General features: G+C 38.9%; 1 protein-coding gene across 4 annotated transcripts in view; it reads right to left on the bottom strand.

Annotated features, from left to right (window-relative positions):
* LOC132128969 (arginine-glutamic acid dipeptide repeats protein-like) overlaps positions 1–24,639 on the bottom strand; it is a 176,654-nt gene that overhangs the window by 114,761 nt on the left and 37,254 nt on the right. The window contains exon 2 of one of the 4 annotated variants that reach the window (XM_059540385.1): positions 19,660–19,716. The exons of 1 other annotated variant lie outside the window; for it this stretch is intronic. The gene's annotated coding sequence lies outside the window, so the exon portion shown is untranslated. Of the gene's footprint in view, positions 1–11,100; positions 11,626–19,659; positions 19,717–24,639 lie in introns of those variants that run through there. 2 more of the 4 variants (XM_059540384.1, XM_059540387.1) reach the window with 2 other exon arrangements.

Raw genomic sequence — 24,639 nt, 5'->3', positions numbered from 1 at the left:
ACCAGATCACACTGTAACCAGTTAAACCGTAACACCGGAGAGCGCCAGGATGTTTTCCTCTGAGGTGCTCGTGCATCGCATTTGTGTTGTGCTGCCGTGGTACACCAAATTGGTTTTGCAAAGGGAACAAAGGGCCATTTTATTTGGCCTCTGTTTAAAGTATTCCCATACTTTTGGTAACAGTGGTCTCTGTTTTTGTGATAGAATGCAGCTTTCTCCTTTCCCAGTATGCCATTACGCGAGATGTAAACAGTGTGATGCGTCGACGCATTTCACGCACGATGTATTTTTGTAGTCGACGTAATCGATGACGTCTACGCGTCGTTGCAGCACTACTGTGAACTAAAACGCCTATTAGGCAAGCACTATTGTATTACTTTCATAATGTCTGTGTTAAACCAGAAGAACGGCTGTAGTGTATTGTAGAGCAGTCCGACCAGTGTAATCCAGTTTTGAAATGAATGGAGAGATCATGTTGTATTTAACTGATGTGTCACACAGATCACTAACACCAGCCCGGCGGTGAACCGCACTGTGACCCTGCAGCAGCCATGATTCTGCATGACCCCGTGGTGCCGATGTGCAGAGACACATACAGACTTTTTCCACTAGAGTAAATACAATAGGATATAATAATACACTTAAAGTAAACACAACTAAACAAAATCTGATAAGGATAAGAGAGTTTCAAATATCTCCAAATGGATGCAATCACCATGCTACCCCTGAGAGAAAGTGGGGCTATCAGGTGGGAATGCAAATATTCAATAGCTCTGCTCCACTTAATGGCGACTGGAGTGGGATTGTGGTGTATTGCCACAATAGAGTATAATTTCCCTCCCGCTCTGATGGAACCACTTCACCCTGATGAAGAACAGGAGCATTGAGCTGATTCTATGACCACAGTTTGTGTTTCCACCCCCCTCTGCTCCTCTTTGTCCTCCCAATGACACAGAGCACAACAAGCTTGTCATCTTCAAACTAGGGATGGGCGTTTTCCACAAATATCACATTCGAATATTTGAGCTCACAAAAAACGAATATTCGAATATTCGTTTATTAAAATTAAGTTTAATGAGTCAGACGTTATTTTTCAGCAACATTTGTTTTCATCATTTTAAACAAGCTTACAATAAGCTTGAACATTACACATCGTGTTTTGTAGCTGAAAACCTTTAACAATGCTTGCAAACAAACAAAAGTACAGATTAAAAGCAAAAAAAAAAAAAAAGTGAACAAAGAAAAAACGTAAAGCAGCCTGCAGCAATTAGGCTATTGTTCAGAATGTAGCTTACACTTAACTTTTAAACTGTCAACAAATCTTTTTTGCTTTTTTTTTCTATTGTTTCAAATGTTCTTGTTAAGAAATACGGGCATGTAAACATGATTGGGGGAAAGTCGGCTCCTTAGTCTGTTAACAATAAGGCCGGCTGCGGAGAAAACGCGCTCTGACGGCACAGACATTGGCGGGACTCACAAATAACAGTGTGCTAAGCGAATACGTTTTGTGAAGCGCTTCGTGTTTTCGTTTCACCACTGAATGGGATCCTCATCTGGTGGAATACATGGCTCCAGCAAGAACTGTTCCCTCTCGTCTCGGCTGGACTCTCTGTAATCATCGCTGGAGAACTTTCCAACGAGTGGGCATTGCATCTTCATCGTGGCGACTGCATCCGCACCACTCGCATCAAGGAAAATGTTCTGATTATGTTCAAAAAAGTTTTTTTTTCTTACTTCTCTCATGTTTTCATCGAGAAACCTGAGATGTTTGTGCCGAGGGTCTAGGGCAGACGCGAGAAGAGGAGTTTTCACTGCATTCTCCAAGTTAGCGGTGTTTATTCGTTGCTTGAGAGATGCTGCAACAATGTTCTTGGACCACTTTATGTGATTCTCCACGGCATATTTCAAGTACTAGAAGACCGCAGTTCTTTTAGGTGGCGTTCACATATCGCGTCTTTTGCATGCTCAAGTTCGTTATTTCCAATGTAGGCGCGCGGTATGCGCGCTCATAATGGAAGCAACGCGGTCGCGATGCGCACGCGGTGCGACGCGGTCCCGTTTTTTTTTTCAGGCGCGTCCGAACAGCATCGAGTTAAAAACATCTCAACTTTCAAATTGCCGAAAGCGCACCGCAGGTCATGTGACAAGAACTAAACATTCAGCTTCATCCTTTCCCTTAACAACGTTGAAAGCTCCGCCAAGATGAAGGAACAGCTGATCATAGCTGTATATGGATTGCCATTTTGAAATAAATTTAGTAGCAAACTACTGAAAGCGATTTTTTTGTGCTGCAAATCCATTTATCCTTTGATGAAATTTCCGCGTCTTCATGGAGAGAACGCGTCGCCTCAGGAGCGCTTCTGCCCGAGCGCTTTTGAAAGAAGGAGAAAGCGGCGCGCATAGCCTTTTCCACGCCTTATTAGACGCGATATGTGAATGGCCCCTTAATCATTCATTAATTTTTTTTTGCTTGCATATGCCGTGGAGAATCACAGAAAGTGACCAAATTAGGTTTTATTGTGAATTTTTTTTTTTTTTTTTTTTTTTGCGAAATTCGAATATTATTTTTATTTATCGAATAATTAGAGCAGAACGAATATTCGAATGTTCAACTATCCGTGCACATCCCTACTTCAAACGTTACCATTCAGGTCTCATCGATTTATTGTAATCAAAGATGATGTGAAAGCCTATGACAAATACACGGCTCGCTTCGACAAGGGTAAACAAACAGCAAAGGTCTCAGGGTACGGTGAGGTTTTAACCTCGATCTGAAATTCCCTGTTTATTAATGCGCCATTAACAGCCGGTCACGGCCAGTGGAACTGCGGTAGCAAAATCAATTACCTCAGCAAGTATTGATATGTCTCGGGGCCTGTTTACAATTTAATCTCTAACTTGTCAGAGCCATTATTTTCCTAATCACAACTCCCGCTCTTCTGCGCCTTTGTCTCTGGCTCATGTTTAAGGGAACAAAAAGGTCATAAGCTTGAGCGCTCCCTAGGGCGCAGCCTGCCACTGCTGTAATTATTCCTGAGCAAGAGATGACAAATGAAGTGGATCAAATCAAAAGGTGTCAGTAGCTCTTATGACACTGGCCCAGTAACACAGGTTAAAACAGAGGTCAAGTTAAAAGGAAAAATGCCACCCTTCAATAATTGTGCGAAGCCTCTTAAAAGTGACAAACTGTTCATAATTCTAGCCCTCCCTCACTAGGATAACGCAAGAAAATCCATACCTACATCCATTCTATTGATGGGCCATTCAACCTCAGGAGATAACAAACAAAAAAAAAACACCCAGTGACATGTCCATTACTCAAATTGCATTTATTCACAATAGTAGCAGAAAATATCTTCAGGAGTAGAAACTAACCTAGCCAGAACAATCAACGAGGATATCATCAGCAAACTTGCCATTAGTATCTTGGCCAGTAATCATTGAGGAATGGAGGCTGATGCATTATTTACTGGCTAATGTATAATTCAGAGCCAACAGCAGATTTAATGCATAAATAAAGCTGTGATACACTTGCATTAAATGTTTACTCACCAATATAAGATCTGAAAGTACAAGCATGTCAAACGGTGCCTTTGAAAGTTTCAAGCATGTCACCCGTTAATTATTTTCATCTTGGGTGACTAAAAGTGAAAATGGTTTGCAGGTGCCAAGACCCGCGACCCGCTTTGTTCACCTCCTAGAAACATAAACGGAGATCAAAACAAGAAACTCAAGATGTCTAAGCAGAACATCTCAATTACCTAATTTAAAACAGACTCATTTCTGTTCCTAAGCAATTCCAATGATGATTCTTTCATATGATAATATTGTGGCAGAAAACAGAGGCTATTTTGAAAATAATTCCATTTGTTTATTGCTCTTTCAGCAGCTGTTTTCAAAATGTAATGGAGCATGGCAGATTTCAGATGAAAGGTTAGCAAACAACACATTATAAGTAGAAAACAAGCACAAGAAATTCTTGTAAAAAGGTTAATTAGGCTGCTTCAGAGAACTGATCTTTTGATGTCAAACAAGTCAGTCACAATTCCCTTCAGGCCATGCTATTGACCCCTGTACTGAGGCTGGCCTACTTCAAGTTGGAGATAAAGACAGATGGGGTATGCCAACTAAAATGTGAACGTCTAAAATACCTTAAGTAATTAAGTCAAAAACAGGACAAAGATGATCGCTATAATATCTGTTTTAATTAGGCTATGTCTTTTATTTTACTCATGCACGCGCACAGATGCCTGACAGACATACTGGTTATCAAATTATTGCAAAGCAATCCAATACATTCATTAACATTCCAACATTTGGGGTTGGAAAGACTTAATGTTTATAAAAGAAGTCTCTTACCATAAAACACAGTGATAGTGTTGTCAAAAGTACTGAAGTCAGTACTTAAATTTTCATTTTAAATTAGTATTAGAATCTGCTCAAACGGTGCTCAAAATGCTAGCGGGAAATGCTGGTATCAACATTTTTTGACAACATTACACAGTGATATTATGAAATACTACAATCTTTTTCTATATGAATATTTTAAAAGGTAAATAATTCTTGTGATGACAAAGCTTTAGTCACATGATCCTTCAGAAATCATTCTAAAATGCTAATTTTGCGCTCAAGAACACCTCTAATCATTATCAATGTTGAAAACAATCGTGTTTATATTCTTGTGCATTTTTTTCAGGATTCTTTAAAAGGTGACCTATTATGCAAAAATCACTATTATAAGGTGTTTGAACACAGTTGTGTGGCCGCAGTGTGTGAAAACAACCAGCATATAATGGTAAAAATCCACCCACTCATTTATTTTATTTTTTTTATAATCCCAATGAATCATAAACGGTCTCTCCGAATGAGTGGTTCCAGATTTCTCCCCATTATGAAGTCATACTAGGGAAAGGGCCCATGTGACCCTCTCTGCCCTATTAGCATAGACCCCACCCTAAATGTGAGAAGCAGCAGTCCACCATTAATGTTTTCTTGCTGTAGCTACTGGAGATACAATGTCAGCGCCATACACGCATTACAAGTACCCTCTGTTGGGATTATAAACTGACCACGCCCACCTTGCTCGACGGCGGTGACAGCAGCGGCACTCCACCTGTCACTCAAGTGACCATGCCCTTAATTATGCAGAACTTTAAGGCTTAATATAATTTAAACGGATAAGTTATAAAAAAAAATTCACCCCCCTCACAGTTGTCATGAAGGGTAAAATCAGCTATATAGACCAAAATAATTTTTGCACCAGGCTGTAAATGTGTTTTTTTTTTGCTGTAAAAGTGGGCATTTTAACATGGGGAGTCCATGGGACTGACTCCTTTTTGCAGCCAGCCTCAAGCGGCCAGTCGATGAATTACAGGTTTAGTTACTTCCGTTTAGGCTTCACGAGAGAGAGCGGAGAGAGAGATTTTTTTCATTTTCGTAGAGAATGTCACAAAAAAGAAGAGGAAAAAAAAAAGTCCTATATGTTTGTGTTTATTTTACGTTGGATTGCCTCACAAACAAGGGTCACAAAATAAGCATCATATGTCATTTTAGTTTTCCAAAAGAGCTTCTTGGCACTAAAGCTACCATTGTCGGTTTTCAATGATGCTGCCTTCATGTGCTACCAGAATGATCATAAATAGGAATGTGGTAGTTAAAAATGGCATAAGAAAGCAATGTGAAGTTGACCGCTTAAATTTGTCAAGATCATAATGCGACAGCACATGAAGCCAACATGAAACCAGCTATGTCGTTATTTTTATTGTGCCGTGATCCCGTCTGTTTAATTCATAAACGCGTGTTTACTATACAGCACAATCAACAATGATATTATCCTGTTTTGCCGGAGCATGAGATCTTGAAGCTCCACCCTCTTCTGAAAAGAGAGGCGGGAGCACCAGGTCATTTGCATTAAAAGAAACAAACAATCAGTTTAAAAAAAATTAAAATCTGTTTCAAAACAAGAAAAATCTTTCTAACTCCAAACTTTTAAACATTAATCTATATACTGGAGCAACTAAAGCACCACTGATGGAGGCTCCATAAGCTCAATGGTTCTCCAACAAAAGCATGTGAACAACATCCATGAGCCAAGAAGAAAATTTTCAGAGCTTTGCTGCCTTGTCTATAAAGCACAAAGCAGAGACATCTGAATAGAATCAAACTAGGCACGACTGGAACGTAACCCTACCCTCAAAAGTACTCACAGGTTCACACCTCGGCCATTCTGTCAGCTGGGTTCAAGGTGACTTTCCATGGAACATTCCAAAAGGATGTGAGATGTTGAGGGATAGGGCACAAACATGGTTTAACAAAATGCTCCCTCTGTAACACTGAAATACCACATTTTCCCTATGATCTGCCAACCAAGTAAGGCTGCATGATTGTCATCATATGGTGTTTCATTACATGCATATAAAGTTTTCCCTCAAGCACTCATATTTCTCTAGATAAGGTAATTATTTTTGCAGCCACAAATGTTTCTGGACACATACATTTAAATAGCCTGCATTCAACTACTTGAAAATGAAACTATTTATACATTATCAGGAAGAGTCAAGGAGTGAAAGTCTAGAGTGCCATTTTATTCTGCCAGCAGCAAGATTGCACTAAAGGTTTATTTGATCTCAGAGAGATATAGCTTGATCCATCAAAGCTAGCATTATTCAACAACAGAAGGCCTAGTTTGTACAGAACAATATGCATATTGTGTCACAAAAAGACAACTCCTCACCTGGAAAAACAAAATCCAACCAATCCCCTGCCCGGGTACAGTTATAGCTGCAAGGTAATTGCTATCTGCCTCAAAAGAGCTGAATACTCCATTATGAAATGAAATACTTTTAAATGAACAATTCTACTGAAGTAAAACCAACATGTCTGCCTTCTGAATACAGATGTCTTGGCTTATTTCTCCAGCCTTCCAATGTATCTCCTCAGCTAACAATAGTGGGTTTAGTTTATAGGATAGATTCAGTTCAATTGGCCCTTACTAACAGTGTAATGTGACTGTAATGTGGTGATCTTGAATGCTTGTCCACCCACCACAATTCGTCACAGCTTTGTGATAGTTTTGAAGTCAGAAATTAGATTCTGCTCTTTAAGCTCTCACCTATTAGCTATAAACTGGCTACAAAGCTTTTCCTAGAGAGGAGTTGGGTTTTCGATTGAACGCCTAGGTTGTCATCCTATAGTAAAAAACTACTTTAAGAATTGTTTGCCCAAAACTGAAAATTGTCATCATTTACTTAACAATACTCTGCTATTTCAACAATATTTCCTTTCTTCAGAAACACAAAGAGAGATCTCAAGCAGAGTGACATTAGGGAGCTTTTCCATAAAATGAAAGAGGGTGATTTATTTTAATAGACGAGCTAGAATGAATGCAAAAAAGTTACATCAAATTTGTCTATACGACTGGTGAGCAATATTCAGTGAGGAAAAGACTAAAGTCATTTTTGACTAATATTCTTCCTCTCAACCACTGCTCTGAAATATCACTTGCAATTCCATTTTAAAACATTGTGATCACCACTGTGACACAAAAACTGATGACATCAAATTTAGAGTAGTTATTCCAGGTGCAATTACAATTTATATTTAAGCATCACAGCAAAGGGAAAAGCTTAAAATTTGTCAAAAGTTGTCAGACATTTTAAAAAGGACTTCAAATTTTGCTCACTAGTTGTATGGCCTACTATAACAGTGGTTCTCAACCAGGAGGCAAGGGTCCTATAGCGGCCCTAATAAGTATTAAAAATTTAATTATATTTAATTAAATTACAAAAACAAAATACTAAAACACAAGCTGCCTAAGGACATTCTGCTGCCTTTTGTGTTTCATGTAAGAAAGAAAGCAATACTGTATAGGAATGGCATGAAGATGAATAAAATAAATGACTAGTTCCATTAACAAAAATATGTGTTTAGGAATCATTGGAGGAACAGCAGTCACAAATTGTGCTCCATTCTGGCAGTCTAAGAAATTTGGATCCTTTTAAGCAAGAAAAGCTTCGATCCAACGCATGCTTTTCAAGATGAAAGCACTTGAGTGAGGATTGCAGTTTTATAATACGTTTATCACCATAGTGAGTGTTTCTCTATAAGGACAAGGACAAATCAAATACTAGTAAGGGTGTGCAGGCATAAAAGACTACATCTGACATCTCTTACAGAACAGGAAAACTGTGGGGCCTGTGGGACCCCCAACCTCACTTTATGGCCATGTGCTGAATTAACAGGTCGAGATGTCCCCTCTCACTTAACATGTGCGAGACATCTCGAGCAAAGGGCTCAGGTGCTTTAGGGCTTATTAAAAAAATATCAGTTTCAATTACACCCATTAACGTCTCGCTCTCAGGTTTACATTTATTTGTTTATAATGTTTAATGCATAAATGGAGCGATCCAGGTTTATCAGATTAACTTCAACAGCTACAGATCAACTACCTTCTGGCATGTGCAAAATAAACAGAGGAATGAACAACAAATAAGACAAAGAGAGTGCTGCTGAAACATCATACCGTGTTCCCGTGAAGTCTGAGGAATGAGTCAAACAAAGACGAGCCTATTACCAGACAGATATCAATCTGCTCTTAGTACTTGCTGCTACAGAAGCATTCAGACGACTCAGCCGCTTGAGCTGTTTATAGTTTGACAGTGTCAGGTCTCTTTGTCACTAGGGCTACAGGCAGGTGCCTGTGGTTACTGTATCTATTATCAAGGGGAAAGTGCCAACACATTCTTGTAAACAAAGGAGAGTCTACCTACAAGTTTGCAGAGACAAAGCCCAACCTGAAAAGCATAACATTGCATAGCTCAGCCCGCATGAGCCACCGTTAAGGCCTCTCTCGGCAAACAGAGGAGAAAAGACGTGCGGCATAACACCAGCCAGTTCCATCATGCGAGCAGATTAAATAACATGCCTGCCCAAGCCCCGTCAAACATTCAGCAGCCACCGCACACCAACTGATCCGCTACAACACACTCTATGAAGAAACCCCTCCGTCAGCCCTGCCAAACCGCCTTTGATCAGTGTCGCCCGCTTGATGCTTTTAACGTGGAGGATAACACACATAACGCATCTTTGCGATGTGGCTAATTCTATTTAACGCAAAAGAACGAACACCACCTTTTTTTTTTTTTGCAGAGAAAACACAAAGGCTAAATGTCACTGTGCGCTTAGGCATTAAACATTTAGCAGCCATTCTCCACTGCTCAAGCAAAGAGGCAAGCAGTTGTTAAGGGAGAAGGATGACACAGTTAATCATACACCCACATGCTGCAAATGAAGGCCCAGCACTCAGATGTATAATAACGAGAACATTAAAACACACAGCCTTCACAAATCATTTAAAAAGAGCAAGAGAGCACAGTCATTCACTAGAGAAGACAAGGAGGATGTTTGGAAACATTGAACACAACCTAATTAGACATATTCGAATCTAAATAGGTGACGAAAAGGGTGTATGAGTGCTACAAACATGGACAGGTTGTGTTCAAATATTAAACTTAGCGTCTGTGTACTTTAAAGTAATCTAGCTCAAACAGGTTTCCCTGAGTGTAACAAAAGACTATGAAAACATTCTGTTCCTTGCTGTAGTCTTTAGTTCCTCTGCAGAAGACGCTTCACTAAATGTTTGATTTCTTTCACCTCAGGCTACCCTCAAAGCCATGGCATGTGTAACGGGGGTTTATAAAGGCTTTTCTTCTCTCTCTCTCACGCTCTCCATTTTCTATGAACCAAAGGATTAGGACAGATACTCTGCACATAGTTGTTATGATTACAGATTACTGATGTCTAGATGTTTCCAGCCTGGTCAATGCTATCTTTTTGTGACGTTTAATCCTAATCTTTGCGTTTTCGGTGTGACAGCCAATTTGGGAAAACCCACAAAACTTCTAGGAGAGTGTGATTGACAACCTCAAAGCTTTGGATACATCAATAACCATCTTGTTACACAACTGGAGATGAAAAACATCCCAGTGTGGGGGGATGGGACGATCACTTCTGGCCACAAAAGAGTAGGCCCTTCTTAACACAAATAGCTATCTCTAACATATGCAAAGTGAGAAAAACATGGAGTCTTTTTTTATGTAAGCCCAGGAACTGAACAGTCACATGAAATTCAAGTATGACCAATAAACCATAGAGGATATACAAGATGCATCCTCCACAGGCACAGCATGGAGAACGAGATCAGACAAGGCAGGCTGTGAAACAAAAACTGTTTCAGACAAGTCTTTTCCAACTTACACTCCTAAAAATAACTATGGTTCTATGAAGAACATTTAACATCCATAAAACCTTTCAATTGTAGAAACGGTTCTTTAGATTATTCAAATGTTTATCACACACAAAAAAAAAAACAATAGTTTACCCCAACAAAACAGGCATGCCTTGGTGGTCTTCACCACCAACACATCACTACATGCTAGGAAGGACCATAACCGGCCATGTTTGTTCCAATCATGGGCCATGGTTCAAGTGTTTCAAGTTAACAAAGGGAAGTTAGGCAGACTTGGCTGTCCCATAGCAGTCTCCAACTGGTCAGGCAGGTCTACAAAAGCTCTCCTCCCCTGCTCCCAGGGTTTTCAGTAAACAAAAAGTCTCTTCTAACATGTGAGAGTTGCAGTCACTGCAAGTGCACTGCTGTGATGGTGTTTGATAAAGCTAAACAAAGATAAACAGCATTCTTAATGTACTGAAGATCCTCAGCACCTCCAACTCTAAATGCACCATTAATTCTGCTACCCGAGCATTAATAATTCACTTAATGCTTGAGTTCCTCACTTAGTAAAATGGAAACAATCACAGAACTTCTTCACTGAAGATGAAAGTTAGATAACTGAAACTTTATAAGACTACTTACTAGAAAGCCATAAAGCATACTAAAAAGATTACACAGTGCTCCCCTCTTTCAAAAACAAGAGCAAAAGTGAAACATGCCATAAAAAAACAGACTGCTGCTTTCAACTTCTGAGCCTGTAGCAATTGCCAACATTCCATCTCTATCCCCCCATTTACCTTCCCACCCACTCAAACCTTCCAAACTCCCTCAGTCTTTTAGAACACAGCCAATGTCGCCAAGGCACTACTCACCCGCCAGTATGATGATCTAAGTTCCTATCGGGCTGCTGCAAACAACTTCAAACACAATTCCACGTCTGTTCGATGAAAATGACCCTGCCGAACTTCTCGGCCTGGGCCAAAATCCACGAAGCCGAGGGCTGAGTACTATCACGCAGAGAGCCGCTGTCCATACAGAGAAGAAACGGGGCAAATGCCTCAACAAAAGACGACCTCGCTTTACTAATTTATTCGCATTCGGACCGCCCGGGGAATCGTTTTCTGAACGTCTGCGGTTTCCCCCTCCTCCCTTTCGCCTTGAGATAACTCCGAAAGCTTGAGTTTGTGGAGGGTAGGAAATCAGTGAGTTCGGCGTTTACAGACTCCGCTTCCTTTTTCACACGCGCGCGCGCACGCGCTCCCTCGCTCTCTCCTCGCGCTTTCTTTCATATGCACACACAGCACGTTCGCTCTCTATCCTCCTCCTCTTCCTCAGCTGTTCAACAGACGCATCCACATGGCTGACCTAGTCTTTCTTTATCCAGACACTAGTGAAGGAGAATTACCCCCCCTTCTCCACCACACACGCACACACACAACTTCTAAAAAGCGAGCAAAACAAAAACACGGACTGGATTCTAATGATTGCCGATTGTAAATGATCGGACTGGAGTCGTGATTGATCGTAAACCGTGGAGATATGGTCGGTAAAGAAACTGCATCGGTAAGCAAGACGTTGAATCCAGATTCACACGGCTGCTGTACGGAATATTAATGTACATGCATGCTGACGACTCCACCTCCAGCAGCACAGATAATAACAAATAGATAATCACAGAAAACACGCCAAAGAGCATGCTCCTACCGTTTCAATAAACCACAGAACCCGGGTATTGATTTTCAGTGTCCAATAATGAACGCCCAGTTTTTATTGCCGTGTTTCGCTGCCAAAGGACTGAGTCTGAGAACAAAACAACCAGTGAGAATTACATATACATTGTGCGCTGGTGCTCTCATTGTCATTTGCATATTCACATAATGAATTAATTACTCCGTTTCCCCCCGCCCAACATGAAAGCAGCATGTATTCACAAATGTGCATTTAAAAAGAACTTCTTTGATGCCGTTTCAAGAATCAAAAGGATTTTGTGCTTCTATACAGAATATAAATAATTAACTTAACAACATAAGCTCTGTAATAAGTGAAAAAAGGTAAATATTTTAAAAACATGGTAATCTTTGTATTCACATAGCTTTTCATACATTTCCGAAAAACCCTTTATTCCATTTTCTGCAAATATTTAATTTAATGATTCTGAAAAATGAAAATCAAGTCTTATCATGTACTAAAATACTTTCCTTGCACACTGAATACACATTTAAACACAACTTTTCAAACACAATTCTTTTATAGGTCATGAACAATTTTTTTTTGAGCTGTGTCATTTAACTTTAACAAAACATGTCCTTTTAATAAAAATATCAATCTGACAAAAAATCTTGTATAAATAATGTGTATGCCTACATAAATATATAATATATAATGTATCCATAGTAATGTGTAATGTATACAATATATACACAAGTGACCTCAAGTCATGGGAGTCTAAAGGCGTGCTTTAATGGATGACTTGTCACATGACAGAAAAATGGCTTCCTGCATATTTGTTTATCCATTTAACCCACTTTTATCCTTCCTTTTTTCAGTTACACCAACAAGACATTTTTTTTAGTTTAGCCCTCTATGAAATAATAAACAAATACATAAAAAAATGTTTTTAATTCAGCTAATTATTTTTTTTCATCATAGCAGTATTTGATTTCACAAATCAGACAACAGACAAAAGAAATTAGAAAGACCAATGAAATGTTACATTGTAGAATATCCCAAAATCTTATAAACCAACAACAAGTAATAATGTTTTTCTCCTTGCCAATGTTACATTTGCGGAGGCAGCTAAGATCAATAGGAAGTGAGTTTGGTGTACTGAGGGCCCTTTATTGTGCTGCAAACCATGTAGCCTGTCAGGTTTTCAAAAAAAGGAGGTGTCCCTAGTGATCCCAGTGCTGGCAAACGCTTTCCAGCTCCAGGGGAGCCAGAGACAGTGTGACTTCTGTTTCTCCTGACAATCCTTAGCTCTGCCATGCACCTAAAGTGCACGCTTCCACACACACACACACACACACACACACACACACTTTCCTCCTCCCCTCTTGGAAAGCGTTTGAGCTTCACATTCAGGCGTATTTATTACATTTACTCGAGTGCATCCATATTTATCTCCCCGAGCCGCCCTGATAGCACTTACAATGTGCCCAACAGGAAACCTGAGTCACTTGCTTATGCGAGATCCACGCTGTGCACAGGGAAGATATTTAGAGAATGCAGTTTTCAAAGAGATACCAATCATTGCTATCAGCCAATGGGAGATTAGCTACTCTGGCTCATGAGAAAAATATACAACAATGCATTTGGCATGGGGTTTAATTAGTGCTCAGAAAGGAATCGCGACGGAAAATGCATGAACAATGTATAGATTGTAGAATATAGATTTGTTTGAGAAATATTAAATCATCGTAATGTTATGTGCAAAGTAAACATTTCTTCTGGATTATTGACGTTCATGTTTGGCACTGTAAAACAAATATGCATATACATACGACTGGTATTTCACAAAATGCACTCAGTAACAATAAAAACTACTCTGATGGCTTTAATAAATTCTCAACTAATGCACACTCTTAACTGCTTCGGGTTCAGACAGCGGCATACAAAACACAAGCTGAGCATTGGAAGAAAAATGTACACCGAAAAGAGCAGCAAAATTGTGAGTTCTTTGCATTTCATGCACTCAGATGGCTGTTCAGCAGGCATTCGCAACAGCAGATGAGATCCTATTAACAGGCAGACGAGAACTCCACCTCCAGGATTTCACAGCTCCTCTGTTCATCACATGGCCCTGTCAAGTTGGGCACCATTAACCAATAATGAAAGAAAACAACCGGTGCAGTTACAACTTACAAGCAAAGCATTCTGCATTCTACAGGCCTAAGCATGTATCTGGGAAGCTGACTGTGTCTATTCAGTTCTGCTCTGCATTCAATACCCATCACAATGCCTCAGCTACTGTACCCTGACCCCTTCACACCAGTGTATTAATGAAGGGTTTAGCTTGAGATGACAAGAATTAAAGGTACAATTTCGCTGATAGTCTAAAAATCTGAAATCGAGGGGTTATGACGTCACTGGCAGGCGACACTATGGACACGGCCCATGTCACTAGTTCAAATTGCTTATTTCTCTTGATTTAAACATTCTTTGAAGCATTTGGGATAATGTAAATACACAGGTCAGCAAAATATAACACTGTTCTACTGGTTTTTGGATATTTTAATAAAGAAATCTTACATATTGTGCCTTTAAAAGGAATATGCCAGGTTTAATACGAGGCAGGCTCAATCGAAAGCATTTGTGGCATGATGCTGATGACCACAAAAATGAATTTTACATACAGTGAGGCACTTACAATGAAAGTCAATCCATAGAGATTTTCAAAAGAATTGCCCCAAGATGTAAACTGTATTTGGGTTAAGATTTTAGTGTGGAAAAACAGAAAAAATTATGTTTTTTATTTTTTATGAAATTATACGATTCACGTTTCTGCTTTTAAATCCTCTAAAAATGGACCCCATTTTGAAAACGATGGATGAGTTGAAATCAATTTCTGTGGAAATCAACATTAAATGCTGACAGTTGAACCCAACTTGAATGAAACCCAGATTATTCCTTCAAGAATTATGGACCATTCATACTAAGAAGGATAACGATAAAGAGAAGTATAATGACACCTATATTAGCATCCACACCAAAGCAGGATAACATTCTGTTTATTATAAGCACACACTGAAGTTTTGTCATCTGCCACTTTAAATGTTTGAGGTCCTCAAAGCAGGATGGATTCTGATTGGCTATCAATGTTTTTATCGTTCATCAACTGGGCAAAATCTTTTTTAAGTGATTCTGGTTATATTGCTCCTTTCCGTGTCATTATTGTTATGGTTTGTGGTGTGGACTGCTATTATTATATATTTTTTATTTATTAAGAACAATATTTAAAACAATTTTTTTGTTATCATTGTCCTTAGTGTGAACAGGCCTTTATAATTTGATAAGATGCTAAACATTTTATATTTGATAATTAAAAGGTGGGAAATGGTACAAGTGCTTTATTGTAACCAATAAAATCCCTCCTTGTTACGGATTTGATGAATTTTAACAAAAGAATTAGATGTACATGTCTGATTTATTATGCCTCCTCCTGTCTGATTGTTTTTTAGTGTAGTTATTGAAGACTTAAAGTGCCCTGCCATACTAATAAGTCAGCCAGTAGCTGAAACAACAAAAAAACGACAAGAAAGAAAAGATGACATGGTTGAATGAGCCAAGCTTCTGAGCGCCTTGGCAAGCCTGGGAGGCCCTGGCCCCTTAAGCACTCATATCTAGTAACTTCATTTAATGCATTCAGCAGGGATCAGCAGACAAGCGGAAGGGAGACAGAAAAAAAAGAGAAACATTCAAAAGCAAATTTTCTCTGGTATAAGGTTCGGCGAGTTATCGAGCCGTAAAAACAGCATGAAGAAATTAAACAATCTTTCACGCCATTTCAGGGATAGACAGGATTTATTCCACTAGTTATAATAAAATGTGTTCTTCTCTGTCTTTGAGGAAACCATACTGCCATTTCAAAGTGATACAAAATAACAGTAGCTCGGAGTGCCTAAAAGTGGAGGTTGATCTCCGCAGCCATTGCCTTTTCTTTTTCTCACCCACTTTTTATTTTCCACCAGAGGTCATATTCACACTCTGATGCCTGCCATCGGGAACAAACACTCGTGCTTCCCTTCAACAGACACCAGCCACTTCCACCCCCATTTACTTTTCCTTCAGACACACACACACACACTCCATCAGCTGACAGCCTCGCTCTGCTAGCAGACGAAAAAAATTTGACATCAATTTGCTGGGTGCCATTTTAGCACTCTGCTACTTTCGGATGACACTATTTTACAAGTTTGAGACATGAGGGGTGAAAACAAGCAGAAATCACAGAATGACTGTAACCAAACCCTCTTTGACTATAAAAACGACTGAATTTAAATGTATTTTACGGTTTCAACCAATTCAACAATGACTCAAGGGAAATGTAATGGGTTTCAGCCACAATGGAGTTACACATATTGTTAGAGAGGTTTGGATCAGTTTATAGTACGCCAATAAACATTTTCACATATCATCTCATCAAGGGATTCCAGAGTAATCTGTGCCGTTTGACACAGTAAAAGATTACAAGCATCCTCTGTTAAATAGTAGTTAAAGAGATAACTGCCTTCCAAACCATTATTTAACATTATAAACAGCACAAGAAGAAAGTAAAAGCCTTCTGATGTGAGGCAGGAACGCTTCATTTCATTGAGAGATTGCCCTGTGGCAAGCCCTGCATTGCTGTTTACTTTGCCATTCATCCATATTTGGCAGGCTTGTGAAACCTCAAACCCTGCGACACTTCGGCGAGGTTATTTAGCGTATTGCCAAGGTACACAAACTCATAAAAATCCATCTTTCAAGGGACAGTTAGATTCAAAAGCCATCACATTAGGAAAAAGCAACAAGCATGTGTTGCTGTCACCCGGCAAACAAATTAGATCAGGGAACGTGAAGGGGAGGTCTATGTGTCTGTCTTCTCACGAAATTACACCGTGCAGAGCTCGCTGAGAGACGAGTGGCAAACCTGACTACTTTTTAGCTTCATGCGTAGACTCGTGCTCAGATCTAAATGAGTGGTTACTTCAGAAAATAAAGCGTTTGGCCAGATTCATACACAAGCGCTTGCAGATTTTTAAGTATATATGAAGCTCTCGTGTGGAAGCCTTGAATTTTCTTAGTTTGCCAGTGGTAAATAGTCCATCAGGGCAGAAAGCCCTCCCTTTCTGCTCTCTCTAACTCCTTGCTCAAGAGTTTCAACGCACACACACACACACAAGCCTCCCCAGGTGTTACTTCACTCACTCCCTGACTGTACATATATTAAGAGCACTCACGAAGGCTGTCGGAGGGCAACTGCTGACGTGCATTTGTCTAAGTTAACAAAAGTTATTAAAAGTAAAATACTTGTTTAAACAACTGATTCTAAATAATGAAAATAAATATATAAGCAAAAGTTTAATATATAAATAAAAGTTAAAAGCAAAATTATCTTATATTAGGTATATAAAAATTATAATATATATATATATATATAAATATATATATATATACACACATACAAAAGGCAAAAAATATCAAATCCATTTTTAATGTCCAACTGAAAATAAATACAAAGGTTAAAAATAAATAAAAATAGTAAGAAAAAAAAAATACACTTTCAGCTCCTCTGTCCAGATCCATTAGCTCAAGCCACTAGTGTCTGCCATAAGAGAGGCACGTCCACACGACTGGAGTCTTTCACTCTGCCACCCAATGGACAGTATGAGGAACCGCACCACAGGTCCTGCCTCATAAAAACACGGGAGACACACAAAAATTCTCCTGAAGGTTATAAAAGTAGTAACGTGCATTCATGTCGTGCTGGAATGTGGAGTTGGATGACTTTTACAGTAGTGGGAAATTCTGAAACTGCTGTTGGTGAATCATTGTTTACTTCTCACTTCACGCGCCAATGCCAAGTTGCTACCATCAGCCCTACCCAAAACAGAACAAGATGGTTTGGGTGACTAACAAACCACTTATAACTTGGCATTGACATGCAGATGAGATCGTACTTTTGGCAAGGTGTGATTATCATACTTCTCTCGCCTTGTCCTAAGATCTCTCTGTCAGGTTTTCACCCTCCGTGCACCCACGTAACACCCGTCACAGGAGAGCGACGAGGAATGATAACAAAACGGGCCCGTCTTAGATGTAGTGCCCTTAAACGCTCACAGGAAATACAGAGGGAGCATTGTTCACCCTTTACTGCAGGTACATTCCTCCAGATGGTGCAAAACAAATCCCACAATACCAGCTACACGAGCCTAGCTGAGTAAAACGGTGTCACAGTCGCTCCGCTGGGGCGCTGAATCATCCTGAACGCTGACATCTTTCCAGCACTGTTCTCAAAGCTGAAGTCAGCATGCATTTAGGGCAGTCATGTATGTGTGTGGACTCGTGAACGACTGTGAAAATCTGGAGCAAAAACATCATGACAGTTGTCTCCGTAGCCTGTCCTCATATCGCAATGGATTTCTCACTTATCTGCATGCTATCGTTAAGAAAGTATGATGGGGCCATGTTTAGTGACGTGAGATAAGACACAGAAGCAGTCTTAAATTAATTTAAAAACAAGACGGAAGGAATAATAGTTCAATCAAAAATGAAAATTCTGCCATTTATAATGTGGTTGAAAACCTGACTTTATTTCTAATATAATAACTGAAGAAAATATCTTAAAGAAGGTTTTGTTTATAAGATTTAAGTCATATGGGGTTCAAAACAACACTGGACTCGATTGAGTTTCATTGTATGGAAAAATAACAACTGAGACATTTCTCAAAATATCTTCTTTTGTGTTTCACAGAAAAAAAAAATCAGTTATACATTTTTGGGTAAATTTCAGTTGCCCATCCCTATAGTGAAGGACAGTAAAAGCTAAGAAGGAGAACCCGAGAGAAAGAGAGGGAGGTGTAACGAAAAAAAGGGAGACATAGCCAGCAGAAAGCCAATTATCAAACTCATTAAGTAAACCGCTCTGGTGCTTTAAGAAGCACTGCCTCTATATCATTGCTGGATTTATTACAATCATTTGCATCCACTGATGCAGCCTGTCACTTTTTCAACTAGCTAACTGGAGGGGTCACATCAAAACAATCACATGCATCACACATACTGGGTCGGCAGGCGGTGTGGGCGGCATTGAGAACGGACAGAAGCGGTACAGTCGTGTTTGTCATGCTAAACAGGGTGGGGTCAATCGAACATTATTACAAGGACACACACAAGGGACTGTTAGCATGATGAGGTTTAAAGCAGTGATTCCCAACCAGGACCACAGTGGGTACTTAAACAGGATCAAGGGAAGATAAAAAAAAAAAAAAAGATCAGCAAAAAAAAGATTAGCGCTCTCTCTCTCTCTCTATATGTATATATATACACATGTACACACATACACATTACAGGAGTACATATATATTTATTTTTCAATTAAATTTTTTATTTTTTTATGATACAATTTTCTTTATGCTGGACATATTTATTGGTCATTCACCCATTTCTGATTTTTAAAAATCCGCTACAATAGGATTATATTTTCATTGAACATTAGTATAATGATGAAAATGTGTTTTTGGTTTGGTGTCGATGAAGAGTTTCTGAAGACAAAAAACTGTTGAGAATCACTGCTTTTAAAAGATGATGTGAACAAATAGTGTGTGTTAATTGATTCAAACAGAAGGGAGTTCTGAGAAGCATCAGATAGATGTGCTGTTGGGATTGGAGGCATAAAACAAGGAGATGTTGGAAAAGAAACCGCTGGATTTACAGCTGTAATGGTGACTAACCTTGACTGCGTTTCCGAGGACCCGAAGCCCTCTTTACAGGCATTCACAGTACACAATCTGGGAGAAGCAAAAAATAGACAAAAGAAAAGAAAGGAAGGAAATAAATCATGAATGCATGAGCGAGCAAGTGAATAAAAGCAAGCATTAAATGAAGAAACAGCATCTAGCCATCGCAGCTTTATGCACACGAGGAAACAAACCAAAGATGAATGCATCACCTGGAATTAACGCTGAGGATTTATTTACTGCTGTCATAAACAATGGGGGGGGGGGGCTAATCCCAAACATTTCACACGGGAGAGACAGTGTTCCCTTTAACTGAGTGTGTGTATATTGTGCTAAGGAAATATTTAGCAAGCCCTTGACCAAAAGTGGGAGGAAAACAACATTTACTGGTTGCTTCCACTTCGGATTTGTTGTGTGTTCAAGCATATGGTCTGCTTTGATTTAATACAGTTTTATAACCAAAAAAACACAAAAAAAAAACAGCTCCGTTTGCCCAACACACCCCTGTGACATGGCCGTTGGTCTGGTGAACCACCTCTGAGCCTCTGGGACATCTGCTCCACAGAATTAAAGCATTTAGCCCACTGCCATTACTACAGATTAAGGTTATTAACTCACAGGATTAGATCACTGTATTAAAACACTGGGCTTTTTCCTCCTAAACAGCTGCATGTTCATGTCTGTCAATATCTATGTTTCTCTCTCTCAGTGCAGGAGTAACTGTAAACTTAACACATTATGCTAGATAGTTCATCCAAAAATGTATATTGTTATTTTTTATTCTCCCTTATGTCATTCAAAACCGGTATAACTGACTGACTTTCCTCTGTGTAACACAAAAGAAGACAGTATGAGAAATGTCTCAGAATGTCTGTTTTTGTCCATACAACAGAAGTCAATGGGGTCCAAAACTGTCTGGTTAAATAATACTTGCTCTTTAAAATATCTTCTTTTGTGTTCCACAGATGAAAGTCATACAGGTTTTGAAGATATGAGGGTGAGTAAATGATGACAATTTTCATTTTTAGTGCTTTGCTGTTCATGTTCTGAAGCATGATGGTAAAGTTGTTATTGTTAACTAAAAAAAAAAAAAAAAATTTTTTAAATGTGTTTTTTATTAAATAAAACCTAGTACTAGAAAGCTAGTATTCCATTCTGCACACAGCCTCTGTCTTCCTCCAGTCATCACTTGATATTGATCCACAGCAGCATGGCTGTCGAGCACAGCCACGCACACAGAAAGACGAAAAATAAACTGACAGAGAGAGGCTCAGATAGAAAGGACGCTTCAGCCTTGATTGGAGTAGGTCTCATTTTAAGTGTATATTTATTACTGATGAGCTGGTTTGTTTTTGTCAGCCACAGTCACTGATTTGTCATGGATCGAGCAGAAAAAAATAATGATCTTGACACAAAGAAAATATGAAACAGCATTTGCAATGCATTTACCCTCTGAGATGTGACATATTTGAATATAGAATCAGCGTAAAACCATTCTCACGTGCAATGACGCACTGAATTAAATGTGACACTTTATGCAAAAATGATGTTACAATTGATTTACACAAATTCATTGGCTTGCGTTTCATCATGAGGCTCAAAGAGATTTATTAAAGGAATAGTTTACACTCACTTCAACTTCCTTTGGCCACAAAAACATTTAAAAGATTGTGCTGCTATTTCATTATGTAATTACAATGACTGAAGCATTTCAGCTGCAAAAAAGTACATAAAAGTTTCATAAATCATAAGTCATGAATTTTGCAATATAATTAAAGTTTTCTGAAGCCATCCAACAGCTTTGTGTAAGGAAATAACTGAAACTTATTTCTAAACTGATCATGTTTAACTCTTTAACTCCAGATGAGTTTGTGAATTAGTTCACTGAAAACATCTGATTCAGAAGTATTATTCATTTATGAATCAGACACTGCGTCATCGACACGCCAAGAAGAGGAGTGACTGATGTCGTATAACAACTGGTCTGTTTCTCACACAAAGCTACCATATCACTTCAAAAGACTTGGAATAAAGAGTACAAGTCATATGGACCACTTTCACAGTGCTTCTGAAGCTTTAAAGCAGCAGTCCCTTGTTTGTTAAAATTGCAGTCTTTAAAATTTTGCTCAGAATGAAAGTCATACAGGTTTGGAGCAACATGACAGAGTGAAAATGATGACAGAAGTTTCATTTTTGGTTGAACTACAATTGTCAATTTTAATTCGAAGTTATCTTTAAGAGACAAATCCAAGGTTCAGTATAAATGCCTGAAAACACGCTGATGAATTAAACCTGAGCAGCTCAGTTCACTAAGTGCAGCAAATCTGTGAATGACTAAATGGCTGAAAACAACTGACCTCTTTTCAAAGCAGCTTCAATCTCATTATGCAACTCATCTATCTTTTTCTCTCTAAACTGTCTCTTTTACTTCCTCTTCAGAATCAGCTTTAGAAATTGTTCACCTCCCCGCCTGCTTCTCTGGCTGATTTCAAACTCTACTGACAGCTCTCATGACTAAGGCTCTCATGTCAAACACCATTATATCAGCCATCCATTCACTCCCGTAACACTGCTTTAGTGACATTTTCAAGCACTTAGCAGTGCTGCAGTATGGTCTATGCTACCTCTTATTTCAACTCAGCAGCCGTCAGAAAACGTACATAATTCAAAAATGAAATCTAGATTGTACTTGCTCCTGCTTTAACTAGATCAATGTGATTTAATGCTAATGCTCTCGGACAAAAGCTGCTAGCGGCTTTTTTAAACCACAGTCAGTGGTCTCCGTTTGGCCACAGGTCGCAAGGCATCTCAGGTGGATTGTCAGCTTAAAAAAATACAGAGTTTCAATGCTTGAGGAGGAAAACACAATATAAAAAAAAAACGAATTAACCCAACAACACTTATATTGGAAAATAAGAATTTCCAATATTTCACACTGAGACGTGCGCTTCGGTCATCGGATTTGACCTGGGAGAATCTAACATAAAGAAAACAGATAAACTGCTGATTAGTCTGTATTATGGGGCAGCTCTAACCTTTGTGAAATGGACTGCCTGTTCTGTGCTTAGCCAAGCATGTCTCCTCGTCTTCCCCAGCTGAGAGAGAAAAGTGGCACAACAAGCCTCCCGCTCCCTATTAAGTAAGTGCTGGAGCAGTGAGCCTTGCACATCCATCAGCACACAATGACACACAGTCCTGTCATCCACCAGCCTCCCTCTTCTTCTTTTTCTCTGAGAAAGAGGTGTCGTGTTCACTCAGTTCTTCTGTTTTAGACGGTGACAGGAAATTATTCAAAATGTTGAGTGCTGGTGGCTATGAGGCGATAATACAACACTTGAAAACACAAATAAGCACTGATGACAGACAAAACTGTGCATGTCAATACTCAATGATCATTCAAAAACAAAACGTATGCAAATAATAAAAGGTCTTTAAAAGGTTTGAGATGCTAGCTTCTCACAAAGCAAAAATACTCTCCCAGAATTGATAAGAGACACATTAAAATGCAGTAGTGTAAAACTCAACAGCATGATGTTGATGTTATGGTGGGTGCGGGGGTTTCCGGGGCATTATGGTTAGCAAGGTTTTTGGAGTGTTTTTAGAATAATTCTAGGAAGTTCTGGCCATTTGCATACTGTTCCAACTTCAAAACAGCCCCTACAAATTACAGTATTTAACAATAATAATAATAATAATATATTTATATGTGACCTTGGACCACAAAACAAGTCTTAAAGGGTTAGTTCACCCAAAAATTAAAATTATTTCATTAATGACTCACCCTCATGTTGTTCCAAACCCGTAAGACCTCCATTCATCTTCGGAACACAGTTTAAGATATTTTAGATTTAGTCCGAGAGCTCTCAGTCCCTCCACTGAAAATATATGTACGGAAGGCTATACTGTCCATGTCCAGAAAGGTAATAAAAACATCATCAAAGTAGTCCATGTGACATCAGAGGGTCAGTTAGAATTTGTTGAAGCATTGAAAATACATTTTGGTCCAAAAATAACAAAAATGATGACTTTATTCAGCATTTTCTTCTCTTGTCTGTTGACGTAAGACACTGCTGATGTGTTATCTTTGTTATTGGGCGCACCAGAAAACACGTCAGCAGCGTCGTACGTCAACACAGTCACTGCAGTCGCACTCACAACAGACACGGAAGAGAAGACAATGCTGAATAAAGTCGTATTTTTGGACCAAAATGTATTTTCGATGCTTCAAAAAACTCTAACTGACCCTCTGATGTCACATGGACTACTTTGATGATGTTTTTCTTACCTTTCTGGACATGGACAGTAAACCGTACACACAGTTTCAATGAAGGGACTGAGAGCTATCGGACTAAATCTAAAATATCTTAAACTGTGTTCCAAAGATAAACAGAGGTCTTATTGGTTTTGGAGTCATTAATGACATAATTTTCATTTTTGGATAAACTAACCCTTTAAGTCGCTGGGGTATATTTGTAGCAATAGCCAAAAATACATTGTACTGGGCTCTTAACAAAAAAAACTTAGTAAGGAGCCATTGGCTCCTAAAAGAAAAAAACATAGGCACCAAATTATTTTTTTAGGTGCCACAGAATAAACGGGTTTTATTTTATTATTATTCTTTTATTTATTTTTTAACATTTTAACATTTCAACCATACTGTCATGTGTTTATGTCTCATCTTTTCTTGACTTTATCAGCATTTTAATCCATCTTGGTGATACACTTACATGTAACAAAGAATTGTTCTTTACACAGAACCTGTACCAATATCGTGGACCATAAGCATCGCTTGGCCACTGAGTGTAGTTTGGGATCCTCCTCAATGCTTCCTGTAAATGTTGTCATACACTCTTAAAAATAAAAGTGCTTCACGATGTCATAGAAGAACCCCGGGTCCACCCTAAAAATATGAGAAAAAAAAACACGCTGTGAATGTAAATAATGTTTTATACTTAAAATAATTGTGTAAGTGTT

Source organism: Carassius carassius, chromosome 46 (assembly GCF_963082965.1).
Source record: "Carassius carassius chromosome 46, fCarCar2.1, whole genome shotgun sequence".
In the NCBI taxonomy this organism is placed as follows: domain Eukaryota; kingdom Metazoa; phylum Chordata; class Actinopteri; order Cypriniformes; family Cyprinidae; genus Carassius; species Carassius carassius.
Note: the sequence above shows the minus strand (reverse complement) of the source record. Positions and strands in the feature narration are given on the sequence as shown.